General features: G+C 44.5%; 1 protein-coding gene and 1 pseudogene across 3 annotated transcripts in view; one reads left to right on the top strand and one right to left on the bottom strand.

The window, feature by feature from the left end:
• Enox1 (ecto-NOX disulfide-thiol exchanger 1) overlaps positions 1-22,751 on the bottom strand; it is a 560,948-nt gene that overhangs the window by 437,699 nt on the left and 100,498 nt on the right. For all 3 annotated transcript variants that reach the window (XM_060391472.1, XM_060391474.1, XM_060391473.1), the window contains exon 2: positions 2,099-2,168. The gene's annotated coding sequence lies outside the window, so the exon portion shown is untranslated. The remainder of the gene's footprint in view (positions 1-2,098; positions 2,169-22,751) is intronic.
• LOC110565583 (small ribosomal subunit protein uS19-like) lies at positions 3,481-7,068 on the top strand (annotated as a pseudogene).

Here is a 22,751-nt window from a genome sequence, read left to right as displayed (position 1 = left end):
TTTACCAGTTTTCTAAGGACAGACATCGGTGTGAAAAAAAAATGACAAAATACATGCTTATTTCCATTTCACATTGCACTAGCTGCCACCAGCTTATATAGCCAATACTGTTGGAACGAGTGTCTCCCACATCGCCACGGGGCAGACTCGGCCTCATCCTAAGGAACACAGAAACTCCTGTGGGCTGGCACTGTCTGCATGTAGGCTATTCCAATGGGCCTGCAGGATAGACTTTCAGGAACCGTGAGCCTGGCTCCAAACTTCCACACCTAGGCCTTGGCCTCCCACCTTAAAACGGCCATGCAGCACTCACCCTAGGCATGAGAGAACTCACACGTCTCCCAACATGTCCACTCACTCCAGGGAGAAAACTCTGCCCCCAGCCCTTTGCTCTTTGTGGCAGGAGGCTTCCTCTGGGGTCTTGTAGTTAACTTATTTCTGCAACAGCAGACAGCAGGTTTGGACCGAGAGCACCGAGCTAACAGGTAGTAAGGGTTTCACAGACAAACATCTTTAAGAGTAAACAGAGCCATTAAGTTCTACCTGAGGATCAGTGTCTTAATGTCTTACCAATACCCATATCTGAATGCTAAAAAGTTACCTTCTAATAATTTGAGCCAGAGAAGCATAGAAATGGGAGAAGATGCTGTGAGGGCAGATCCACTTCGGGGTAGCATTTATGAATTAAAGCTAGGAAACAGAACATTAAACTTAATAAGTGCAAAGCGATGCAGCTGGGAAGGAAGAATAGCCCAGCTACAATTTAAATGGCGCTGAATTGGCTGCAAAGATATCTTGAGGTACTGATGGAGGCAGTATGCAAATAGGCGGTTCAGCCTGGATGCCAGCGGAGAAGCAAGGACCACTCACGCCAGAAGCTAAATATGTATTTTTAAACTCACTTCCTATATAACTTTTAAAAGAGGCGACTTGTCCATTTTCAGTGTTGTTTAGCTTGGACTGTACTCAACGAAGGAGTAAGAGAGGGTACGAAGCCTGCACTTTCCTAACTCAGTTAGGGCATGGTCAGTACGGTCTTTCACTTACTCTGTAAATATTAAGCAGCAAGCAGGGTGCCAGATCTGTTTGGGGATACCAAACTGTACCCATTGTATAGTACTGTAGCTGACTATGTCCCTCCAAAAGGTGCAGAAGTCCTGCACAGATGAATGTAACACTAGAAACGGGGACTCTAATGATGAAGTTAAGATTAGGTCATTAGAATCACCTGATGCCCTATGGCACAGACACACACAGCCATAGGAGGCATATGATGTCAGAAGTCCAGGCAAGGTGCCATCCGTAAGCCAAGGAATGACTGACAGAACAGGATTTAGAGCAGAACCTACTCCCCCTCACAACAGAACAAGAAACCCCGATCACTCCTTGATTGCCACACACAGCTTCAAGAACAATGAGGTGATGATACAGATCAAGCCAGCAAAGAAACAACAGTGCCACGGTCAATAGAACTCCTGGCGCCGATCATTTCTACTGGTGTCTTGGTTCCCTTAACCAGCTCCATGTCAAATTTATAAAGGCCGTATGAGAAAGAGATGATTTCTCTCCAGCGAAGACGTTTAATCCTCCAAAAATATAATTAGAAGGAAAAAAAAAAGGCAGCAAAAGTTAATGGCAAACAAATCTTAGTGACCTGTTTGGGCAAATCAAAGTTGTGAAGTGTGCATTTAAAAACAAAAACAAAACAACTTCAAAGGAAACGGAGGAGGACACCTTCAGAGGAGAAGGCAACGAAAAGACCTCAATTTGAAGTCTTCAGTATTTACATACTTCCATTCACGCTGAAAGGACAGATTTCCGATAAAGTAAAAAGGAGAGAGAATAGCAATAATTCTACATTTACTCTGTAGACAATGGCGCGTGATCTCCCGTGACTACTTATGTTTCATCACCGCTGGTTTCCAAAGGCTCCTGCAGGTGTGCTCCATGAGTCAGCGAGCTCACCACAGATGCCCGAAACAGTCATCACTGTGCAGCATACACCTGAGCGAACGCTGCCAGGCCACAGGGTGAAGTCAGTTCCCACCCAGTGGCGCCCTGGCACCAGTCCTTGGTGTCGAACATGCCGTTCCTTTACCTGAGCACTGACGAGCTCACGCTCCTCCTCCGTGTATTGTCAATTCACAATCATGCTGGCTGCAACAGACCTGCAAAACAAAGGCCATCTTGTTAGGCGAAACTTTGAGCATCCATTTCCAACCTGGCTGAACACGTGTAAGCAGATGCAAGGTTCCGCTTGAGGAGCCGGAGCCGATTGTTGCCCTTGCCATCCCCGGGCAGTTCCGACTGAATGTCCTTGCAGAAGAGCTCCGCACCACGCTAGCCTGGGACTGATCGATAACCGGGAAGAGAGCAACACAAATAGAGCCTTTAAGCTGTCAATCTTTCACAGGATGTTTCTGCTTCAAAGTAGTTCTTGTTGTTAAAGTTTGCTACGTTGAGTCTGGTGTTTGGAAATATATATATTTACACTTATATAAATACATGTTAATTAAATATTAATATTGTATTAATTTATATCTTAATATTTCTATATAAATATTTATATGTGACATAGTTTTATATATTTCCGACTGGAAATGAGTTAGCCGTTTACGTTTTTTCTGAGAAAATTAATTGTCTGGCAAGCTGTAAAATGGACCCTGATGTTTTCATAAAATGAAACTCAGCTTCCTAGGAAGGATTTCAAAGCCCTCTCTTCCTGAACACGGTCTACGACATCAGCCTGGTCTGAGAGCCCACTGGAGACACACCGCAGTACAGGCTGCAGTTTCATGAGGACTTCGGAGGCTCCTGTGCACTCTGAAATCTTAGAAGCCTGGTTTTAAAGTCCCTCCAGCATCCTGCCTGTGGTTCCTCGGGCACAGTCTGGAGTGTCCCAGATGTGAAGCCCACAGTTTCATGACAGGCACGTGTGTGAATATGAAGAGAAATGAATGGCCTCCTAACCCCTCCAAACCCTTTACTGCTGGATGAACCCCCTTCCTTTTCCAGGACATATGGATTAACTGGCAGCAACATCAAAAAGCTGTTAAAACATAGCTAATGTCATCCACAGAGCCCAAAGATGGAAAACAGAAATTATAAATGGCATGGTTGCTCTAACAGAAAGGTATGTATGTAGGTATTCATGCCCACTTGGAAAGTGCCTTGTCCAGTGCCAGCTATTTGGAAGGCATACTACAGTGAATCATATTAAAAAAAAATAGAAAGAAAAAATGAGATCTTCCAGAAGGTACAGTGTGTGGAGGTGTCAGGGCATGTAACCAAACTGGAAATGAAAGTGTCAACTTCCTTACTTCGAGCAAATACTGGACTGTGATTTTCTAGTTTTCTTTCAGCTTTTTGAATATCTGTATGCATGAGCCGTAACTGTGGCCGCCCTGAGGTATGCCTTTCCCCCTTTTAACTCTCCTACCTGTAGACAAGGAGGAATGGCAAGCATCCAATGCGGGACGCGGCTCAGAAGTCGGCGAGGCACCCAGCAAGGGATAACAGAACTGAGCCTCCGTGGTTGCCATTTGATCACACTGAGTGTCAATGAAACCTCAACCAGTCAGACAGGAACCATAAAGGGAATCGCATTAAAGTTAATACGAAAGTAAGGGAAACGTCCTCCGAGGGGACACCGGCTATTTGCTGGATGCACCACTGGGAGCAATTGAGGGCTCTCAGTGTGACCAGAGGGTGCACTCTCCTCTCTGCCCACCTCCTCTTCCTGCGTTTTAATACTTATATCTCCTTCCCCCTCACTCATTCTGTGGCTTCTCCGCTTCCCCGCCCACCTCCAACTGCCCTCCTATCCCTACCATGGTCTCTGCTTATCCCCTTCAACTGATCTGCTTTGTTACTGTGTCTTTTCTTGAACCAGGGAGGGAGGGAGGAAGGGAAAGAGAGAGAAAACATCAGCTATCTGTTGTGCCTCCTTTCCTCTGTCTCTTTTCCCCTACTATTGCCATGTTTTTATTCTCTTCTATGTTCTCTTGCCTGTCACAGAGCTGAGTCACCGTTATTAGCATGCAGCCAGCCCAGCCCAACACAGAGCTTAGGATTGACAGGAAAAATGCTGGACCTCTCTATTATGTCACTGTACCACTTGGACTTCTCAGATCCTCCTAACCTGTGCCAGGTCAACAGCTGGCGCAGGGAGACTTTTAAAAACTCAATACCCTAGCATTTTTTGGCACTTAAATGGAGGACAAAGCTGGAATATTTAGCTGTTGTGCTTTGAAGCAATAAGGAGGTAAGATAGACTAAGAGAAGGGTTTCAGTCACCCCCTAGCTTTGCCTAAGTGCACCGTGAAAGCAATCCTGTCTTTTACACTCATCCCTCTTCGTGCGGACCCACACCTTCCTGGGATGAGGGAAACGTGGCCCACCCCTGTGCGAGGCAGCTCAATGACGCCAGCAGGAGCTTACAAAGTACTTCTTGACAGAAACACAATACAGCGTGCTGCAAGCCTCCTTTACCGTCCCATCAGGAAGCCTTATGAGGTACAGCTAAATGAACAGATGAAGGTCGTGTGTACTATAGAAGTGCCTGGCACCACCTCTCATTTCAAATGCACACGGGGGAACTCGGCAGCGTAGGCTGTGATATGGCAATCTCACATACAGTCTTTAAATTGCTGAAAGGCAATTCTGGTGTTCTTTAAATAGTTCAATCTTTTCTATGCAACCTGTGAACTATCAGTAAAACTCAGACAAAATCCGGTTTGCTCACCTTTAGTGTCCCACTCCCTGGCCACAGTATATACCCCTGGCACAATTTATATTCCCTACAAATCTGATGGAGAAATGAATGAGTAATCAACTAAGCAATCAACACTGGTCACTGTAAATGTTAAGACAGCCTGGCTGAGGAAAATGCTAATTCACACTGATGGTCTTAGAAAGTTTTCCTTAGGGTTTTTTTTTTTTTTTTTTGACACTGTCACCTAATTATAAACACAAGATAGGATTCAGGATACATGGATACATGTTGCAGTAAAATGGGAAATATTGCTTTGGGCAGGGATACTTGGCAGTCAGAAGTGACAGCTAACACTCAAACAATAAATCTGAAAATACAAAAAAATAAAAAACATCTAAATGTTAACAAAGAAATACAGCTTTGTCCAAGCCACATCTCATTCAAGGTCTCATCACAGGGTTCCATTACTTCACAGGGGGACTATGAGGGCCGGAACACCACACAGGCATTTGCCAGTCAACAGAGGAAAAGCTCCAAACACACTTGCTCCGCAGACCACATCAACAACTGGATTCCTACTTTGGCTAAACCGAGAAGGAGATGTCCACAGTTGAGCTATAGCAGACAGAACTGTGAGACACCAGTCTCGGAAGGCAGGGGCCAGGTGAGCAGTCTCCTACTGACTGCGAGACTACTTGTCAATCAGCCTAGAGTGAAAGCCAGCCTGGAAGTTTGTTGCATGTTACTCTAAATTGCTTTGTAATTAAAAGCATGTTTTTCATTATGTAGCGTCAGTGTTCCACAGAAATTATTTGAGGTTCTTCTGAACGCAACATCCAGATCGCCATTGGGCTGAAAGCGTCAAGCCTCTACCAAAGCCATTCAGAAATGCGACCACCTTGGGGGATCATCTGTCATGACTCACAACATCTCTGGCTCTCACACTGGAAACAGTTTACAAATGCCTAGTACACGGACAAAGATCATTTTCACACAATGAACACTGTGATAGCTCCTGGGACATGTATATTTCAACATGAGTCTGACCCAGGTAGTATTAAATATTTAAAACTCAACAGTTTTTCTAACAATTTATAATGGTGAGGGCACACTGCCCCCCCCAATACAGTGACACTGCATTTGACAAGAGAGAAGAGGCAGGAAGGTCTCCGTCATCCTTTGTCCCTTCTTGTCTGAATCTGGTCACTAAAATTTGGAAAAGAGGTTTCTGACCTCCTGAAACAGATGGAAGACCCACACATGAGAGGTCAACTTTCTACATGTAAATGAAAAGAGCTAAAGATGTGCGGATACCAAGAAGACTTTCAGGTCCTTGGTAGACCCTCCTTCCATTTATTATCAGTAGATCTACTCCTTTGCCCAAGCCTACTTTTCCACAACTACCCATTAACTGGTAATATCAAAACCCACCAGCTTAACAACTGTTTGAGATCCTTATTGTATTGAGTCTCTACTATCATATAAAAATGTTTTAAATATTTATGCGTCTTTCTTTTGTGGGTATCTTTTGTGTGAGGAACATCAGCCATGAAGCTAGGCTAGATTTCTCTCCTATGCTACTTTAGACCATTCCCTAGAAACTACTCTTCCCATCACAGGGGCAAACCATGAGGCCACATTTGTTATCATCCAACAAGGGAGGGTTTCTATTAACATGGATTTAGAGTAAAGGTAGGGTGTTTTAATTGATTCTTCTTAAATTTTATTTTGTTTTTCCAGTAAGATGGTTTCCTACTTCGTGAGGAACACCATTTTACAATTTCACTCATATCAAACATTATAATACAATTTCCAAGAGCAGCCGCCCAAGATGGCTGAAGTGGAACAAACCTTCTGCAAGTTCACCTAACACGGTGTAGCCCTGGACGAACTGCTGGACAGATCTATGGGCAGCTGATGCTGTCCTTACAGCACTTGACAGAAGAGGCACATGAACTGGGGCCTGCAGCTGGAAAGCACTCGCTACTTGAGCTCCTGAGAAAGACCAAGAAGGAGGCACTGTCCACGGACAAACCTGAGATGGTGAAGACCCACCTGAGGTACATGATCATCCTGCCTGAGATAGTAGGCAACATAGCGACTGTGTACAACGAAGACCTTCAGCCAGGTGGGAATCAAACCAGAGAGGATCGGCCACTACCTGGGAGAGTTTCCCATCATCTACATGGAAGCGAGGTGGGCCTGGTATTGGTGCCACACACTCCTCCTACGTCACCCCCCTCAAGCAGCTCACGTTAAGTTCCCCAGAAATAAAATCTGTTTTATGCTTGGCATCTGCGTTTGCTATCAACAAAGTCCTACAACTGTTTTTAAGCCACGATGTTGAAGGATGATGACAAGAGTCATCCATGCCGGTTGGCTTCGCCAGCGGTTCAGCATCTTTATAAAGGTGTCTTCTACTCTGGGGCCAGTCAAGCAGGTTCTGTTGAAAGAAAGACGATTGACGGAGGAGGCACCCCCATCACCAGTTCCCCCTGGAAGGCTCACTACAGAGAGCCAACTTCCCCACGCCCACGAGCAGCCAAGCCCTGTTTAAGCAAAGCTTTTGGTGACAGAGGGCCCAGGGGAACCCTCTGTAAGAGATCACCACATATTTTCATAGTTTACAAGGATAAAGCAAGAGCAGCTTCAGTCGTTCATGAATAAGGCCTCTTTAACATCTTAATGAGAACATTAACTCAGCTTCACTTAGTTTGGCCTTCCCAGAAAGTCTGTTAGCCTTAAAGAAAGTTACTTACAAAACCAATAAAGAAATTGCAGGCTTCTGCGTGCCCCCAAGGGCACCACTGAGCCACAAACAGTGACTGTATTATTTCTCTCCGGAACTAGCCTATAGTTTGATCAGACTACAGTTTGGTAAATGAGTCAAACATCTAAGGATATGCCTTTGCTGTGTGCTCACTCGGGTTTTATAACAGATTTGCTCCCTAATTCACTTTTTAGTTATACACAGCTTTGGATACAATGTGTGACTCAATCAGTGTTAGAACATGCTCTTCTGCTATTCTCCCTTAAACACTGGCTACTGCCCATGTTATCTCTTGCCATGGACTGATTCCCACCGAAGCGTCAACCTGCCTTTCACCTGGGGCCCATTAAATTCAGAAGACAACCCACAGAGCTTCAGAAGCCAAAGGTGAACAAGAAATAATTCCCACACTCAGTGACTTAACATGAATTTCTGCTTCATCCTCTGAACAAAATCTGGAAATCTGGAGCAAAGTGAATAAAAGAGTATGTCACCTTTCAAACCAAGTGGGAGAGGACGAGAGAGCCAAAGGGAATTAATGTTCAGGTCACACTGCATACAGCTCTTACACACTTGCTAAGCACCTACTATGCAGAAGCACTGTTTCATACTGTGAGGATTTGTGAACCCAAGACAGACCGGAATTCCATTCTCACTAAGCTGGAATTTCAGTGAGAGAGACGGACAACCAACAAAATGAAAACATCAGAGGGCAATGAGTGACAGGAAGAAAATACAGCATAGCAATGTGATCAGAGATGTTTGTTGAATACGATGTAAATTTGAAGGCAAGTCAAGTGTGGAGAAAAAAAAACCAGCAGAATTCTTACGCTCATTTAAAAATATAGAGGAACTTTGAATTCATACTCATAAGCAAAAGATGCCAGTGACAGGAGATGACCTGAGCTATGAGATCACGTCAGGAGTTGTGGAGAAGAAAAGATGAATATACAGGACACAGAAGACTTCAGACCAGAAACTATTTCTGTGATATCACGGTGGTAGATATGTGTCATTGTTCTGTCCAGATTTCCTGAACATGCAACACCAGGATGGGCCCCTCACGTAAGCCATTGACAGGTGACAATGATGTGTCGATGGGTCCTGAGAGTGTGAATGCTGACAGTCAAGAGGAAACAGATCAGAGAACTCAAGGTTCCTTCGCTTCCATCTCCTCTTGTTCTAGCCGGCTTTCTGTTGTTGTGATCAATGCCAAAAGCAAAACAACTTGGGAGAGGAAAGAGTTTATTTGGCTTACAGGTCACCTTCACCGTCTATCGTTGAGAAGAGTCTAGTCAGGAGGGCGAGCAGGAGCCTGGAGGCAGGGAACACGAAGAGATGCTGCTTCCTGCCTTGCTCTCTCTGTGGTGTGCTCAGCCTGCTTTCTTCTATAACACAGGGCCTCCTACCTACTGAGAGGTGGCACTGTCCACGGAGCCATGGGCCCTCCCACACTGATCATTAATCAAGAAAATAGCCCGCAGGCTCACTTGCAGGCCAGTGAGATGAGGACAGTTTCTGGACTGAAGTTCCCTCTTCCCAGGTGACCCTGGCTTGTGTCAGGATGACAAATAAAAAACCAACCAGCACACTTCCTAGGTGGGTATGCATATGTGACGACATAAATGCGTGACCGTACATAAATGTATGTGATTCCAATGTAGTGATTTGGGATTTGGGGGGTTTCTTTGTGTTTTTTGGCTTTTTGAGACAGGGTTTCTCTGTGTAGCCCTTGCTAACTCACTCTGTAGACCAGACTTGCCTTGAACTCAGAGATTCCCCTGCCTTTGCCACCCAAGTGCTGGGATTAAAGCAATGAGCCACTGTCAAGAATTCAAAGCAAACTTTAAATAATTTCACCAGTTTTCCAAGGGATGAAAAGAAAGGACTTCTGCCGTCATTGCTGCCTCCATGAACTTCAAGGAGGCCGAGGGTCTCACAAGCAGTTCGCAGCAGCACTGAAGGCAGCGGCCAGGCCTCCTCACCAACCATGCTGTGTGCCACACAACTCGGCATTTCTTTTGAGGGCTGCTCTTTGTGTGAGGACATTCCAGCATGAGGTAAGGGCTGGGGAGGGGCAATGAGGCTGCCTCCCTCTGTCACTTTTCCTTTGTCTCATCCTGTCATACGTGCTAGTTAAATAATCCATAAGATGTGGCTGAGAAAATGAAAAAAATCATTAACACCAAAGCCAGCCTCACGGAGAGAAAATCAAATATTAAGGTGCAGCGTGACACAGATTTTTAAATAGACATTTTAATTATCAGCAACAGGCCTCTACTGCACATGTTCATGCAAAGCCCCCCTGGGGGATGCAAGGATGGAGAATCCACATGGGGAAGGACGCACACCGGGACTCGGCGGCCTCATGGGATCTGTGTGCACACCCTCACCTGGAACTCTTACCAATTATTTTTCTCAGAGAGCACTAAAGGAATGGAACAGCCTACACTCTTGGCATGCTCCTTATATAGGAGCACAGTGGAGGCCAAGGCAAAGAGATCAACCATGCCAAATTCTGGGCAAGCTTGATCCACATTGACAGCTCTAGTCCAGCCAGGGCTACATGGCAAGACCCTGTCTCCAAAGGAGAAGTAAAAAAAAGGCTTAAGGAGATGGTACAGTCAGTAAAATGCCTCCTTTGTTGAGTGAGATCCCCTCAGCCTGAGTGAAATACCTGATGTGGTGACCCCAGAATTTGGCAGAAGACAAGAGTGATGCTTGTGGCTTGGTGGCAAACAAGTCTGGTCTACTTGGTGAGTTCCAGGCAGACCTCCAAGACACTCTGTCTCAAAAGGAAAAGTGGCTGCTTGAAGGACAGCTGAGATTGTCCCCCAGCTAGTAAATGTGTGTAAGTACAAGCATGCGCACCCCCCCCTCCGCCACACACACACCGTTAATTCCAGTACCTGGGAGGTAGAGGCAAGAAGATCTCTTTGAGCTGTTCTACATAGTGAGTTCCAGGACAGCAGGGCTGTGTATGGAGACCCTGTCTCAAGACCAAATGAAACCCTTGAACAAGTTTCAGGAAAAGGCTGATACTAGAGCCAACAGGTTCACAGGACTGGTCTCTGCCACAGTTAAAGGAGTAAAATGCCATTAGGAGAGACAGATTAGCTTGAGAAAACTCAGATTCATTTAAAGACAGCAAACATTGGTGGGGGAGGGTAGGCCTGGGGAGCCATTGGGGGTCTTTCTTGTCTGCATACAACATGGGCAAGTTTTGAATAAAGGCTTCCATCTCTCACCTGCTAGGTGTTCCTTTGGAACCTCTGAGGAGGACACCACCTTCTGACGCTGTGTAGTCTGAAAAGAAAGCCCTGAGGTGGTGTCTACCTCTGTCCTGGGAGCCACATATCTTGCCCCTTTGTGTGGGGTGGTTTGTTCTCCTGTTGATCTACTCACTTCTTCTCTGCAGCTTTTCGCCAGGATCTTCCAACGGTCGACTCGTTATAACCACAGCCCCACAGAGGGACAACAGTTCCGGGTTCCCACTAGAACTAGACTGAGTATATTCCGAGAGGAGGGCCCAGGGGACAGGAGCTCGAGAAGCCTGGCCAGTTGCACAATGACCTCTAGTCTAGATTGGAAAAGTCACTCTTCCGGGCTAAACATGCAGCACTGGTGTGTATTGAGAGTGTTATTCAACCTCCTCCACCACGGACTGTCTTAACCCAATGATTTTATGAGAACCGGTATTTGCCCTGACATGAGAGAAGCTGCCGGGTGGTCGCCCTCTGAAACTACCCTGAGGCTTTCCAGCCAAGGGCCTCTCTCCAGGTCATATTTCCCTGTGTGTTCTGCCCTGCTGCTTGGGCACCCAGTGTTTTCCAACTCTGCCTTCTTCTAACATTGAAATGTTCTTTCCTCTTTGGTAGAGTGGGGTGGTGGATCTGAGAAGACAGTGCAAGAACGGCAGCTGGTGAGAGTGAAGGTTAACTGGAACTAAGCAGACCTACACGGGAAGCATTTGGGGAGTAGAGGATGGCGCATGGCTGGGGGGCCTAGGGAGCCAACAAGCATCCACGCAGGGACCGTGGGAAGAACTCAGAGCAGAAACAAAGACAAGGATCCAAGATGGAAGCAACACGCCACTGAGGCATCTCAGCGTGACCTGGCAATGGAAATGTTGACCCCTCCTCACCCTTTGCAATGAAAACCACCTTCGTCTAACACCCTGTTTCTCTCTTCCCTTCACAGTTTGACCCCTTGTTCTACATTCCTTTGTCTTCGTGTGACACTTGGTGCTATAAAGATACCAGTACATACTAGGAAGCACCTGTGAAATCGCACGCACTAATTCTCTTGTCAAAAGCACCATTCACCTCTTTCATCTTTTCATTCTCACAATCAGACATAAGTACTATTAGATAAATATGAACCCAAAGAGATTCACAAATTGTACAATGGCCCATGGTGAAAGAAACTATGTCCAAACCTATGATCTTTTGGGGAGGGTCTGTGCTTTCTTGAGTGCACTGTTCACCTGGTTTTTTTTCTTGCCCTATAAATAGCTGGTCTTTGATTTACAGTGTTTCGACTTATGATGGAGTCAAAAGATACACACTGTTGCATCTGGATGCTCAGTTACGATGTCCTAAGGGGCTAGCAAAGTGTGGGCCAAACGTCAGCAGGGCATCATGGCTCGCAGCCAGTGAAGAGACCACCACCGTGAAACTAAGGAACGCCATCACTACGGTATGACGGTCACCTGGTAGGGGTACGGAACGACTTCAGATACTTTTCAACTCAATATAGGTGCTACATGGCATAACCCCACCACAATTTGAGGAAAATTCTCCTATGACTCTCACTCATCTGGACTTCTCTAATTCAGGGCTGAATGAATAGTCAATAAAAAGTTTTTGTTTTGTTTTGTTTTTGTTTTTTGCCAAGATGAGTAGCTGTACCCTCGTCTGAGCCAAAACAAACTTCTCTTTCTAATGCTGCCTTGTTGGTATTTTGTCACACCGATAAGAAAAGTAATAAATACATACAGTCTGTGTTAAGTAGAGGACAAGAGGCCACTATTATCAGGTACATACGGCAGATCTAGCCTGGACTGAAAAAAATCTCAGATACAGACTTGGGCCTAGCTGCTTGCCAGCTGTGCCATCAGGGCTAAATGGCTTCACCTCCTGATTCCAAGTGCCCCCACAAGCAACGAGTACACTATTAAATACTATGACAGATAAAAATGAAGCCGCAGACTTGGCACACTGTCTGATGACTGGATTTCACGGAGGCTATTCATCTTCCCTCATTTTCTCACATTTTCCATGACCCCTGCCCCAACAACCACCTTGATAATGGTATTTCCAATGTACAAAACACCGTTTTAAAATCGATGGCCAAACATCAAGTTTATTTGCAGTGACAGTTTCCCCTGAGCTAACATCAAACCTGTCTGCTCGTGGCCTAGAGATCCGCTCTCACCCAGAGCAGGTGTCCAAGGAATGACAATGACCGTGAGGTGAACACCCAAGAGAACTGAGCTCACTCTTTTAGGCACCAATACTCTTTATATCTGTTCAAACACGTTCTCTTCTTCTCTCCTGACCACTACGTTAAAACAATAGGCGGGAAGGTCTTTTTTTCTCATTTACGGCTATCCATGTGAACTGAGGTCTGATACTGGAATAAGAGTAAGCATTCCTTGAATTAAAAGGAAAAAAAAAATTGGTAGCTTTGTTCAGACTGAATGTTCCCAGATTGGTGTGCTATGTTCTTCTGTCTCAGTTCTTTCATGGTCAGCTGCTTCCCCTCCACCTGCCCTGGAAACAGAAGGCCCGGGAAGGAACAAGTTCACACCATTGTCCTCTTCAAAGGATTACCTAGTAACAACCCCCAGGTGCTCCTCATGGCACACAGGCATTTCATAAGAGCGCCAACGAGCACCTCTCAGCCAGTGAAGTCTGCTCTCTCCAGAAAGCCTCACATAAGAAAAGGTTCCCAAAATATTCACAAAGTGCATGGACAGAGTGAACAGTCTACAAATTGTGTAATTGCTGTTTCCCATTTGTAGAGTTTTCCCTAATCCTTGGCTACGCCCCTCATTCGCTTGGGGCTGTATTTTTTCATCTGCTAAGTAAGGCAACTGGGCTCAATTATCTCTATAACTGTGTGTGTGTGTGTGTGTGTTTATTTTCCAGACGGTAGAACTGCTGGAAATATGAGTAGCAGATAGGTGTGGTGTGGGAAAATATAACGAATAAACAATACATTTTATGTACTTAATGAGATATTTATCCCATCAGGAAGATATTAACTTTGTGCCATGGCAACAAAGATGAAAAGAATCAGCTCTCTTATTTCTTCCTCTCGCCACCAATAACGTAGAAATATTTAGCTGGGAGTATAAACGTATTGATCTTTCTTTCCTGTGTCATATGCTCTCAATAACTGAAAAAGCCTGGCGTAGCCCCAAATAAATCAGCACTGCTCAGACAAACAGAACCTTGCAGGCTCCTTTTTCTCCTAATAACTGAGTACAGCTCTCACTGACCTTGTGTGCCACCTACTCCTTCAGTCTCCACTTGGTTCACGTAGAAGCTCATCCGTACTGCCGCGTAAACGACACAGCAGCCTCTGCACCAAAATTCAACGTGACTTCCTCAAACTCCAACCTCGTTTTATTAAGATGGGAACCACCAGGTGAAGTTTTATTCATAAAGTTCGCACATAACAGAAGTGGACACCACCAGGAAATAAATGCATCATTGCTCGGCATGCACGCTTGAGGGTATTCTGAGTACTGTTTCTCCCGAGAAACCTGAGACCAGGGAAGCCTGGTCTGCAAGTCATGTTCGGCTATGGCGTCCAGGTAGGGTGGTATTTCTTTAATTCAATTCCACACAAAGTATGCTTTCCTTGAGCACTACACCAGCTCCAAAGGGTATAGGAAAATGAATAAAATACATCACATCTGCCTTAGAGGAAATACAATAAGACCAAGTACCTAAGAGCGGTTGACATTAGAGAATGGTTGCCAAGGATGCAGTCTTAGCTTTCCTATGCTAATGTATAAAACCCAGGCAATTTACTTAGCCTTCCTGAATCAGTGTCCTTATAGGAATAGTGGTTATGACTACAGTAAATTTCTTACAGTACCGCCATGAGGATTAACTAAGTTATTACTCATAGCATTAAAAACAGCTGAGCATATTAGGGAACAGTTCTGGGATGAGTAGCACTATCCTGATTATCACCATTGCAAACATACAACCCTGGAGCTAAAATAAATTCTTCTCATAGTTAGCAAAATTGAAACCATAACAAAAGCAAATCCTAGGCAATGGGATAAAAATAACCCAGAAGAGTATATTCAAGGTTTCATCAGTAACTCCTGCATTGGCTTGAAAAATCCCAAACAACACCTATTCCTTAGAGACAGGGGAGGAGGTGGGAGGGGCAAGTGGGAGAGAATTGTAAAGAAACACGTCAGAGGAGATAGAGTGGGCTCCCAGAAGAAAACATGTAAGCTTCTCATCAGCATGGGAAAGGCAGGGAGAGGGGTGAACCTCTGAACTGCCTTCTCCCAGAAGCCTCTTCCTCAGCCTCAGGTTCCCATGCTAAGGCTTCCCCATTTCTGTGTTTATCTTCCTAGTGCTTATGAGCTCGGCTCTAACAGAACAGATGTGGAAAGGCCCTCGGAACTCACCTGGGCTAATCCTTCTACATTATCTGTGAGAAAAATTAAAACAGTGAGACAAACACTTTGCCCTGGCCGCACAGCTGCATAACGGCACAAACAAAGCTGGAACTGGATTCATGCACCCTGCACTGTCTCCCTCAGGACAACAAGGGGAATGCATCCTTCTGCCTGGCCCTTATCCCATTTGGCAGACACATAACATTTTTTCCTCTTGGGAAGAAAATGTTGAGAAATACTTTTAAATGAATTAGCAAGAATCTTGCTGTTTTAAATTCAATAAATATGTTTTATTACTAACTTCATTGCTGGCTAAGCCTGAAATTAAGTTTTGCCATGCTTGGACAAGTCCTGCCCACCCAATAATAAGATACCAGACTGCAATTAAGCAGACCTTCGACCTGAACTATAAAGCATGCACACATGTGTATACACACACACACATAATCAGGAGACCCTTAATCAAAAAGGAAGCTTTGGAACTCACTGCCGTTTTTCCAGCCTATGCTTAAAACAGGAAGTTTTTAATATTGTAAGATACAGCTCTCCTAACACAAACTTCAAAGCACTGATTTTCTAAAGGAAGAATGAGCTTCCTGGTACTGCGGATGCTGATTCTGCCCCAAAAGCCAACAGCAGTGCGTCAGGTTGGTAAGCCAGCCATCATGTCTGGCTCCTAAAGCTCCTTCCACAGCGTGCTTTGTGCAAAGCAGCGCCAGGCCACCTCTGTAAGCACGTATCCTTAGGCTGAGCCCTCCATGCTATATTAGAAAAGTAAAGCTCTGAAGCCAGAGCCTTTTGGTCATGTGTGAGAAACAGAGCCTGTAGATCTGCTTTTCTGTTGTTCTATTACAGAACCTTAAAGATAAAAATCTGAAACAAACATTTAGAAGCAAAAGGTAAGCTGAAAAGCTCTGCTTGCTCCAACCTTCCCCCTTCCCATTCCCTGGGACCAGGAATGTTTATTTGCTTCTCCATGTGGGTCTTGAAATGCATGAACTGGCTATAATGAAGGGAGAAGTTCTGGCCGTTTTCCCACAGCAGGAACATATGAATATGGAACACTGAACATATCTTAGTTCCACAGTCTAAATAGGTGTTTGCTTTGCACAGTCTAGATACACATGTGTGCTCTAGACATACCTGAAGCTGCCTTATCGGAGCCACACTTAGCGTGTGTTATCTAGACAGCTCTATCCTTTACTGTTATGTGTCTGCCTGTCTTTATCTTTCTTCCGTCCCTGACATAGGCCAGCTACCTGGAGGAGTTGCAACTACAGATTGTTCTAGTTCCATGAGACAAATGCCACAATCAAAAGCAACTTAGGGGAGGGGAGGATAGATATACACTTCCAGGATATAGTTCGTTGCTGAGGAAAGCCAGGGCAGAAATTTAAATAGAAACGAAGGAGGAATGCAATGTGCTAGATTCTCCAGTTCATGTTCAGCTGGCTTTCTTCTATAGCCCAGGATCACCTACCCAGGCAATGGCGCCGCTAACAGTGGGCTGGACACTAATTATATCACTTAGCCATCAAGATGAAAACGCACAGACCAGACTATAGACCAATATCTGATCAGGGCAATCCTTCAACTAGAAATGCCTTCAAGGAAGGTCAGGGCTGTGTCAAATTGACAGTTCAAGCTAGCTAGGACAAAGATGTTGTTCTTATGTGAAGTTTAACATTAGGAAAAGCAAAACACTTTCCAAAAACAAAGGGAAAAATCAACATTCAAAGTTTGAAGAGTTCCTAAGAGAATTAATGATAATAATTAATAATAACAATAATAGGCTGCTGTATGCATCATCCTATCTTCCGTGCCAGCCAGAAGAACAGCAACTCATTTTTTCCAGATGCCTATAGCAAAAAAAAAAAAAAAAAAAGTTCTGCAAATGTAACAGGAGTTGAGATCCTGGGGGAACCAATTAGATTTAAGCTATTTCCAAAAATTCTGTAAAGGAAAACAAGAAGCATTAGAGAAAAAAAAACAAAACTTGGCACTTGAAATGGCATTTTACATGTTCTGCTGTGGGCCCATGGAGAACTTTTCATGTAATGGCTAGTTGCCATGCTTATAAAACAAACCCTGGGTTTTTAATAGAATAGAATTATTAGCTAGTAAAACAAACTTAATTTCAGAGGGAGAGTGTGGGACTTCCAATCTAATAGGTACTTCAGCCTTCATCTTTGGATTTATTAGCAATAAACAAACAAGCAAGGTCAATCCCAGTGGAGACACTTTGGGGTAGAGCTCCCTCCGGTAACTGGCTGCTGTGCAAACTGAGGCTCTTGCAGTTGACTGGTCTTGGGGATGCTGTGCTACAAGGCCAGAAGACCTTTGAGGCCACACAAGCTTTAGGATAATCTAGAGCTGGGGAATCTGGGGTGGGAAGAAAGGAGCGAATCCAGAAGGGACGACCCTATTGTGTTGCCCTGGTGACAGAAGTAGGCCTGGGTTTTAGCTGGTGGTTGGAAAAGGCCTTGGAATCCTCTGACTCCTACATCTCGCCTTGGCTCACCACACTAACAGTGGTGGCTATTTCTGAGTTCAGTTTAGCCCTTCATAATTAGATGCAAAACAGATACGTCAAAGACAACAGAACCAGGCAGAAGTCACGGAGATTGCAAAATGAAACAACTTCAGTTGTTTTCCTGAGATGGCTTCCTTCATCCCAGGATGAAGCAGCAAATGGTACCTTCTCCAAAGATGAGTAGAAGCTCCAGGAGACTCACGATGTAAATCTCACTCACTTCTACTTTTTCTTTTTTTATGGTACCCAAGAAATTTTGGTCTAGAAACCAAACAATGATCAAAGGGGAAATGCCCTATAAAAGAGTCATAATGAGGCTCCCAGACAGAGATAACCTTTTGGTTTTCCATAGTTGACTATTTTGACTGTACATCCCATTTCTCACTTCCCATTAGGAAAAAAAATGGTTAATACCATGCTTCTAGCACAAAACCAAAGCAATGAACATGTTAGATTCCTATTCTGTGTCAATCACTGAATCTTGTCACAAGACACTGAGGACAAAGAACTCTTCTTCTGTCTATCCAGAGATGACCCTCGAGCTAATGATGAAGATGTGTGTCTAGGCAGGACACGACCTCACAACCTCACTGGGTTATGGTAAGGTGTGGGCACTTTAAATTTCCCCTACTCCATAAAGTTCTCACCAGGAATAACATTTCTCTCACCTGAACATGTATGCCTACTTGTATCTTAAGTTTCGGTTATGGATGCAGTTGTCTTTTTGCACCTTAAGTTCTTTGAGAAACGATGCTTTAATGACTGATAAGAGCAGTCAGGAAATGTAGTGTCCTTGACTCCTGTGTGCTTGATGACTGTATCTCTGTTACTGAGTGAATGAAAAGTGGTTGAAGAAAAGGTTTATTATAGACATGAGAAAAAGAACAGCCAGAGGCAGCTGGAAGTGTCCAGAATGAACCGGGCCAAGAGAATGAACCAGGACATGGAAGAGGGGGGAGGAGGAGAAGAGTAGGAGGGGTTTTAAAAAAGGACCCACTGGCCATTGCTGAGGCTATACAGGAATCAGAGAAGTTGAAGGAAGGGCAGGGAAGCTTGAGGTCTGGAAAGGCTGAGGGGGAGGGTAGGGGAGAGAGGGCTAAGAAGAAATAGGACTCTAACAGGTATTGGTGGTGCTGAGAGAGATTGGTCACCACCTGCTTTGATAAGTTAAACAGGCCCTGCATGTCAATTAGCCATTTGTCCCAAGTTTCTCTGAGACCTAATACTGAGGAACCAAAGTGATAGAAAGGAATTTACCAGTTCTACCTGATAGGACACTAAAAATAAAGAATCAAAGGGAAAAAAGAATGAATGCGTGCAAATAAAGACTGGTAAAACCCTAATTCCCAGGAAGCCTTCTCTCACACATATATTTAATATGTAGCACATCCTGATGACCTTCTGAGTAGTCGTGTATGGCAAGCAAAATGGCTTTTAAACCAACATCCTTGATCCCAAAAGCACTGCTAATCCACTTCAGTGGTAGCAATCGTTGGGAGAGAATAATTCTATCTGTGATTGAGGCCCCGGACCTCCTCTGAGGACTGTCACCCTATAAAGAACAGGCAATCTTCAGAAGCAACTGAATTCCCATGTTTGCATCTAGCCACACCAAATGATCTGACTTCCTCAGAGGGAAAGGATTAAGACCTAAATAAGTCAATGCTCCTCCATGCATTGCAGTTCCACTAATCACAGACACTAAGTCTTTCTATGGGTTCGGGAAAACGAGTTTTGCCTACTTACAATGCATACATTGTACTCAGGACAACAACAACAAAAAAATCATGATCACAGTTAAGTAACAAATACATTAAGTATTTGAGCTTTGAAATAGTTTTCAAAGGAACAGCATCCAAGTTGTCTCTTTACAGCATTTTAGAAATGACTCCTCTTTGAGCATTTCTTTTCTTTTTGGACTCTGTGCAAATCGTGTTCTTCAATTTCCCAGGATCCCCAAGGTCATTTTCTCCTGTGTTTGCTTTAAATAGGACTTGATGCCAAGGAGTCTCCCTCAAATTTCAAGTTCACTCAGATGACATTTCCTATGTCTCTGCATATTCCCCTACATCCAGATCTAGTCAATCTGCATTTTTTTCCCTTTGCCAGAAGTTTGAGTTCTTGGTAAATTGCAAATCACCTCCCCTGACATAGTTCCCTTTTCCCTTGGGTAGGTGGCTGCCAGGAAGGCAGAGGAGAGGAGTGGCTTTGTGATGCTAATGAGGTCTCTGGGCAGGACTCAGAACTAAGAAGGGAGTGTGGGTTCTCTGGGGAACCCAGGTGGGCCAGTGTCAGGCACAGCTCAGAGTCATTTGGGCACCTGGCTGTTCCCCCTAGAGCAATGTATGCTAGCTCCACAGCAGTAATCTGCTAATGGCTTACAAAATGGAGAAATGAGTCACTCTACCTGGCAGTTGGGACTCTGAACTATGGAAGGCTTTAATTCAAAAGGCTATTCTGGAAGAAAAGCCTTAGGTGATGGCAGATGTACATTTACTAAGGTGCTGTGCGTGGGCACGTGTCAATGTGTTATGGACATCTGTAATCCTAGCTGTTTCCATCTGACTTCAAGAAGCAGGAACAGGAGACCTCTGGTGCAAGCTGGCTCCAGGGACTAGCCGAATCTGCATACTAAGATTAAGATTTTGAGCTCCACTCTGAGCTCAGCCATGGTTGCCTCCAGGACCCTCTGGAAGAGGAAGAGATCTTAGCCTGGCCCATCCATCACCTATCAGAAGACAGGGCCCGCTAAAAAGTCAAGACAGTTGTCCCAATATTTTAGAAAATCCAGAAGCATATATATATATACACACACATACACACACTAAACAGTATAAATACTTTAAAATCTTCAGTTATAAATGGAGCATGGTGGCTCACCCCCAGAATCCCAGGATTATATGAGTTCAAGGTTAATCTGGGCTACACAATGAATTTCGATACAGGCTGGCTAAAAAGCAAACCCTATCTTAAGCACACAACAACAACAGAAATCTTTATAAATGAAACCTCAGCCAACATAAACTAAAAACAATCCAATAAACATATAAGAAAGGTAAAGTCACCCTGTGGGTCTCTGGTGTGTGTGTGTGTGTGTGTGTGTGTACTCTCAGTAGAGTTTTGGCTTTGTGGGGTTGGAATGACAAAGGAAAAATTACCTTCTAAGCAGGGAAGAAATCAAAGCAAGGCTTAGCTATTAAGATCTTGTAATAAAAGATAACCCTAGAAGCTCGTGAAATACTAAAGAACTTTATTTGTACTACCTCATTTCATTGCCAAAACAGCCTTTGGAGCTAAATGGTTTGACTGAGAAGTGTCCCCTACAAGACATTGGACATTGGAGAAGTTGTTGGAGCCTCTGAGATATGATGTCTAGCTAGCACACTTGGGCCATTAGAGATGTACCTTTGAGAGTCACGCCCACCTGTAATTACAATCTAGAACTCTCTGCTTCCTAACCCACCAAGATGTGAATAAAACACACTCAAGGTTCCCGCACACCGTGGATGGAATTTACTTGTCACCTCCCCCTTCCCACGGTGACTGTTTCCTGTGGAAGTGTGAGCTCAAACAAACAGCTCTGGCAAGCTGCTTCTGTCACGTGGACCAGAAAAGTAACTAAAGCAATCTTGATTAGAATCCTCCTTTGAAGGTAAGGAAATCAAAGCTCGGTGAACTTCAGTGGCTCATTTTCGTTTCTCCAGGTAGATGGCAGAGGTGGGGTACAATCACTAACTACCAATTATTTCTGCCTACTGGTATCCAGAGAAATGTTTAACCAGCATCAGACTACTTCCAAAAGATTGAAGGAGAGGAGGGAAGAGGTGAAAGACGAGAAAGAAGGGCAAGCTAATGCAGCTGTGAGGATCTGAGTTCAGAGCCTCAGAAGCTACTGAAAAAGCCAGATGGGTAGCATGGTTCACCCATGATCCTAGTGTTCAAGAGGCAGACACAGGAGGCCCCTGCTGCAAGCTGGCTCTGAGACTAGATGAGTCTGCAATCACGGATCAAGGAGGTGCTCTCTGGCCTCCACATGCCTATCTACAAGCGCACGCCCATTCTCACGGATGTGAACGCATACACAAAGGCATGCACACACAGACACACACAAACACGCACACAGCTAACCAGAAAAGATAAAGAACTGGAAGTAAAAAACAAAAGTAACATATCTCTCAGGCTCACTGCCAGTTCACTTCTGTTATTTTGCTTAATGAGGCAAAAGGGGGCTCTAATCCTGAACCATAGGAATGTTTGCCCATGGTGAATGGGGTTGGTCCTCAGCCACGTGACTCTTCGGATTGACTAAGTTCTCTTACAGGCTAGTGCCACGCTCAAGTGGTGTCATGCTTCTTCAAGTGTGATTCATCTCCATTTAGCTACTTCAAAGGGTCCATGGCCAGGAACTGAGTTCTCCTGTGTGTCTCCTGAGGAGTTTGGGGAGGAGGGATGACATCATGGGAACAATGTCTGTCTTCTCTCTATGACTCATCCAAGAATGTCTAAGAAATTCTGCTGCTTCTGGCCCAAAAGCAATGAGTTATTCCATCTGTCAAGAAAATTCATATGGAAAAACAGCATACCATCAATGAGAAATTATTTAGCCAAAATTGAAGGAGAACGGGGGGTAAACCTTATCCATATCCTTTGCTCTGCACAAAAACATGTACGTACATTTTCATTTTCATCTTGCCAGAAGCAGGTGAGAGCAGATTTTGCTCCCTCCTGCGTGCTCTCAGACTACCTTGTACAAATTGCTAATTACAGTGCTTACTATATTGTCCTATAATTAGATTTTAGGTGTCTGCTTTTCCAGCTAATAGAATAGCTCCTTTCCCCCTTCACAGCTCTATTCCAAGCATCTGGCTCACACTTAACAAATATTTGTTAAACAAACAAATGAAAGACTGAGCGGGAGAACAAGTAAATGACAGCTTGCCCTAGGGTTCTGTTTATGGAAAAAAAAAAAGTCTTCATCCTCTATTCTTTATGACTGGAGATGGTTTGACACTGCTAGACTGCGGGAGGGTAACTTTATTTGGGAGATTAGGTATCCAGGAGGTCTGGCCACTTAATGGGTAAG

This window comes from Meriones unguiculatus, chromosome 9 (genome assembly GCF_030254825.1).
Source record: "Meriones unguiculatus strain TT.TT164.6M chromosome 9, Bangor_MerUng_6.1, whole genome shotgun sequence".
NCBI lineage: Eukaryota > Metazoa > Chordata > Mammalia > Rodentia > Muridae > Meriones > Meriones unguiculatus.
The sequence above is the reverse complement of the archived record's forward strand: the minus strand, read 5'-3'. Positions and strand labels throughout refer to the sequence as shown.